At 40.9% G+C, this 5,998-nt stretch overlaps 1 pseudogene; it reads left to right on the plus strand.

Annotated features, from left to right (window-relative positions):
- The first annotated feature begins 1,315 nt into the window (after positions 1–1,315).
- On the plus strand, positions 1,316–3,124 carry LOC121809080 (annotated as a pseudogene).
- The last annotated feature ends 2,874 nt before the right edge of the window (positions 3,125–5,998 follow it).

Genomic DNA, 5,998 nt, shown 5'->3' on the forward strand with positions numbered 1-5,998 from the left:
TAATTGTATTTGTATACACTCTAGTCGGTTAAGTAGATTTCTCTATAAGGCTAAATCCGGGAAACTTTTGACAATTCTACTATAATTGTTGATTGTTAGACTAAACTCAACATTTAAGGTTGAATTGCTAAAGGTGCCCTCAATTTAGTTGTGTAGAAACATCTCCTTCGCCGACTAAGAGTATATATACTTATAAATTTATTGTTCAGAACTTCAAGTCTTTTTTGTAATTTGTAATTAGCTTCGTTGTAGACTAGTAGTGTCGTTGTATTTAAATTTTTTGTTTAAGACTTCAAGTTTTTTGTGATTTATAATTGTTGTAACTTGTAATCTCAATAAAATTGTAATTTTTATCGTGATTTTTTGAATTTTATTTACGCACACGGTTTTTGAACCGTGTGCATGCCTAGGCATTAACATCTAGTTGGTAAAATAGTTTACCTTCGCATACAAGATCAAATACGGTCTATGTCGTTGGGGTTGTGAGTCAATTCATGCAGAAGCCACAAATTGACCATCTAAAATCTGCATAAAAGATCGTTAGATATCTAATAGAAACATTTAGATATGAGATTGTTTTAAAAAATAGGCATATATTGAATAAGTAACCCAATTGATAAAAATTCACAAATGCTACTTTACCTTTGTAAGAGAGGATTTGGTAGTGAAAAACATAAAAAGTCACTCTATCCAATCCTGAAATTAAATTTTAAGGCAACAAGAATGGTCTGACTGAAATTTTATAGCTAAGAAAGCTAATAGTAGTTGAAATTGATTTTTTCTCCTAGAAAAGTGTCAACTAACAAAGCAAAGCTGCTATAAGTATTTAAAAAAATCTAGTCTATCATGACAGAACCAAACAAGTAAATATAGACATACACTTTATTGAAGATAATATTGAAAGAGATATAATCGAGTTGCCTTATACACAACCAACCATCCATTCACGAAAAGACGATGAAGGGGTTGGAGCGGACCACCAACAACGAGAACACGAAGACGCGGAGGATCTGTTGAAAAGTAATATGCGGAAAATAAAATTGAAGAATTCTTGAAGACTACATTGTGATTGATTTGAATTGTTCTTGTTGATACATAGTATAGGACTAGAGAAGTAATGCACCTAGGAACTATACTTATTGGAACTCAACATTATAAATGCTATCTCCTCTTTCCAACAGGATGTGACTCCACACTTTCTCTTCCCAACATTCTTGGGACACCTCAAGTTATATTTCCAACATGATCGACCAGACAATGACGATGGGGGTACAATTGACCCTTAAGGAATGGGTACAAGTAGACGATTACCCAAATGGCAAAGAAGAACGAGCCCCACGACTGGTGTCCATTGTTGATGCCGTATGAGATGCTGGCCACGATTCCGAAGATGTTGAACATGAGGATTGTGGTCGGGGAGATGAGGAGGGTCATCCACTTGAACACGTAGAGCTCAGCGAAGTCGCCATCCTCATCGGACACCTTCGACGGGACCGTGAAGATGATGTAGATCACGGTCAGCACCTTCAGAAGACATTGGAAGACGGCGAAGAGATGCACCTGGTTATGACCCTGTCTTACCCGAAGAGGATATGCAGGCAAACATTATCGTCAAGAGCTGTTGTGGACCGATGAAGAAGGAGAGACATGCCAATGAGAAATACGTTGATATAGAAGACATCGAAACAGGTGTGGAAGGTAGGTACTTGTACCTGTGTCTTGTAAAAATCTGACTAAATTGAATGTATCAGAATTCGTAGAGGTTGATGTAATTGCTTTCTTGGCAGGATATGATGACCATAGGGCACTTCACATGAGCTTAGAGAAGCAATTCGGTCAGTCTCCCATCTTCGTAGCTGCCACCTTTATGGAAATGGGAGGCATACCGCCTGTGACGGATTATGATATATTCTTATGAAAGAAGCTTGTCACGTCATTAGTTGTGGATACGAGGATAAGACCAAGTGGGGCAAAGAGGTATACCGTTTCACTTTATTTGTGTTTTAAGCCCAATCTATGTTGTTTTTTTGGAAGTTGAGGTATTAACTTGGCTAAGCCTAATTTTTTCGCTTCAGATCGAGTGTATCTATGGTTCCATCACAGAAGATATTTTGATCGGGTTTAAGATGCATGCACGCGTGCGGATGGATTTCCATCTACTACATGCCTCCTCGCACGACATTCAAGTGTGCGACTTCTATATATCTTTCAGATCGTCTTAACCAGGTGCTTTGTTGGTTTATGGGCTCCATCCAGATTATGCTTAGCAGGCATTGCCCTATATACAACGGGAAACTGGAGCTCTTGCAGAGGCTCGCGTATAACAACACCATCGTGTACCCGCTCACCTCGATCCCATTGGTCGTTTACTGTGTTCTTCCCGCTATATGTCTTCTTACCAACAAATTTATCATTCCCGAGGTAAGTAACGAACACGATTTTGATCGGTCTTCTCGTCTCATGGGGATGAATATCGAATATCTAACTCTAAACTGATATGCTTGTGCAGATAAGCAACTTTGCCAACATGTGGTTTATTCTCCTCTTCATCTCGATTTATGCCACAAGCATATTCGAGATGAGGTGGAGCGGCATCAGCATCGAGGACTGGTGGAGGAACAAGCAGTTTTGGGTGATCGGCGGGTCGCCCGTGCATCTCTTCGCCGTCTTCCAATGTCTCCTGAAGGTGCTGACCGGGATCGACGTCATCTTCACGGTCCCGTCGAAGGTTTCCGATGAGGATGGCGACTTCGCAGAGCTCTACGTGTTCAAGTGGACGACCCTCCTCATCTCTCCGACAACGATCCTCATGTTCAACATCGTCGGAATCGTGGCAAACATCTCCTACGCCATCAACAGTGGGCACCAGTAGTAGGGCCCGTTCTTCTTTGCCATCTGGGTAATCGTCCACTTGTACCCCTTCCTTAAGGGTCAATTGTACCCCATCGTCATTGTCTGGTCGATCCTCCTTGTCTCCGTCTTCTCGCTGCTGGTGGTCCGCTCCAACCCCTTCATTGTCTTGATCGTCTTTTTGACTAAAGTAGTCAACTCAAAAAGTGAAGTTTTGAAAATGTCATTTGCAAGTTGTGTATCGAAGATCTCACTACTTAATATAATAATATAATATGATGGCAAGTTTAGAAAATAAAAGAAATAAATCAATTTATGCAATCGAGGGATTGAATTAATATTCAATCCGTTCGGTTGGTTGTATAAAATAATCATGAGATACAATATGAGATACCTCAAGATGGGCCTTATATAGGATAAAATTAGTATTGGATTAGATGATATGTTTGGTTACCTAGATTGTATCTAAGATAATGTTAATAAAGTGTTTTTATGATAAGATTAATTCCAATAATTATTTTTAATTAAAACTGTAAAATTAATTAATTTTATTTTAACTTGTCATTTTTTAATGTATGAAACAAATTTAAACTAAAAACTGTAAGTGAAAATTTAATTAAAGTTTACATAATATTAATATCAATAAATACAATAAAATAATTAATCTAAAAAAGATCTCAAAACTTTGGAAAATGATAGCTTTGTTTTTCCTTTTTCGACTTCTTAAATTTGAGGATCACGATTAATAAAGCATGGAGTAGGATCAACAAATAATTTGGGAACAGAGAGATGAGATGGGTAGCGATTTAATTTAGTCGCTGGGGTATAGGTGAGATGGCTAATCAGTCAAATAGTCTAATCTTGAACCCAGGGAGACAAGCCGAGACGGGCTGTCACGGGCTTAACTTTTGGGAATTAGACTAACCGAACCGAACACAAGACAAGATTTATTGTGGGAGATAAATAGAGAAATAGAGACAATCTGGTCATCCGAACGGCCACAATGTATAATAGATTATATAATTTCTGTTGCTAAAAACATTACTTATACCCAATATTGCTCATCCCTATTTCTCTTTAAAGTGATCCATTCAATGAAAGTAATCAACCGATTCAATACAGACAATAACAACACATACTAATACTCTTTTAATCTTTTTCTTTCTCCCTTATGTCGCATGTAACATTCAATGAATATGTGGCCTTAGAGCATGCGCAGCGGTGGCGTCCGTCGCCACCGCCGTCCGCGCCGCTGGCACGGACGCCATCCGCCGCCGCTGGCACGGACGCCATCCGCCGCCGCTGCGCTCGCGCTGCTGACACGGCGCTGCTCGATGTATCAAGCACGTCCGTGCCAGCGGACGCACACGTGGCGCGCTCCCATTCGTCAACGGCTTGACCGTTGCATTTAAACATTTTTTTATTTTTTTTAAAAAATCGGTTTTTTATTAAAAAAACCGATAAAAAATAAATTTTTTTTTTCACTTCCTCAAAAAAATATATCCGTTTATAACCGTTTTTTACACCTTTTTAATTTTTTTTTCATTTTTTTTACCCCAAAAATACACACTTTCATCTATAAATACCCCCAATTTCACCACAAAAATTCACATCAAACTACACAACTCCCATCATCATTCTCCAATATCCATTCTCATCTCCATTCTCTCATATCCATTTTCATCTTCATTCTCTCATACCCTACAACATCACTATGTCCGGCCAAGACGATAACCCTTCGGGCTCCCACGGTTGGAACCACGAATGGTTCGGTTCACAACCGTTTCCTAGTCCGGAAACGGAATATTCGGCACCTCCTCAAACCCAAGATTCGGCCGTTTCGGGTGGCTACCGTCCATACCCAATCGACGACCAAGGTGCCTCCGAAGGGCGCTACGGGTGGACACCGGAGCCTAGGCCTCGCGCCCCTTCCCAAATGCCGATTCCTCCATCTCGCGCCGGTGTCCGCACACCGTACTCACCGGCGGAGATGGAAAGATTGTTCAAGGCGTACTTGGAAATCTCCGAAGATGCGGTGGTTGGAACGAACCAATCCGGCGATCACTTTTGGTGGCGCGTCTCTAGCCGGTAAAATGCAAACCGGCCGCCCGGAACGATCGAGCGCAACGAGAGTATGGTGCGCAACTGCATCGGCCGAGCCAACGAAGAAATTGGCAAGTTCAACGGCTATTTCATCCAGGAGTCCCGGAATGCCGGGAGCGGCCGAAGCGAGGTCGACATCATCACCGCCGCGCTGAGCACCTACCAATCCATGAACGGTAAGTCGTTCAAATATCTTAACGTTTGGAAGAAGTGGCTAGCCAACTCGCCAGAGCTAACTTGGGTAGCCCCGACGCCGGACCGAGCGGTTCCCAACGCCGCCCCCAAGGAAGGAAGAAGGCGGCGGCCAACCGTCGTCGCGGCTCGACTCCCGAAGCCACTCCTGAAGCCGCTCCCGCTCCCTATGTGCCACCTCCACCCCCGAACAACTCGCTGTGGATGCTCTTAAGCCAACTCAATATGGCCGATAGGTCATCTATGACCCCCACGCAACTTGAAACACACGAGACCATGATAAAAGGTCTCCAAAAACAATTGGGGTTGATCCCGCGCGGATGCGTAGTCTTATTAGGAGTTTAATTATGTAATTTTTAATTTTTAGGATTTTAATTATGTAATTTTTAATTTTAAGGAGTTTAATTATGTAATTTTTAATTTTTAGGATTTTAATTATGTATTTTTTAATTTTATTTGTAATTTGTAATATTTATTATGGTTTTTAAATGGATTTTAATATTATGAAAATGTTATTGTTTAATTGAATTTTATATTAATTGTGCTCGTCCTTGCGGAAGAGCACAGTTGTGGGTGTTGTGCTCTTGCCAGAGAGCAGACATGAATAGTACCGCCCGGGCCCACAACCGTGCCGCTGGCAAGAGCACGGTTGTGGATGCTCTTATGTTCGAATGTAGTGGACAATTCCATTTCTTTCAATTCATCATTTTTCTGAGCAAATTATCGTAATAACTCATTTCACACTGACTTCATTCATTACTCGAGCATTTATATAGTATAACGTAGGTTTATACGTAACCGCACCTCTACACAAGATCATTTCAAACAAATAGTAGTTTCATGCTCTAGAAAA

This window comes from Salvia splendens, chromosome 6 (assembly GCF_004379255.2).
Source record: "Salvia splendens isolate huo1 chromosome 6, SspV2, whole genome shotgun sequence".
NCBI classification, from domain to species: Eukaryota; Viridiplantae; Streptophyta; class Magnoliopsida; order Lamiales; family Lamiaceae; genus Salvia; species Salvia splendens.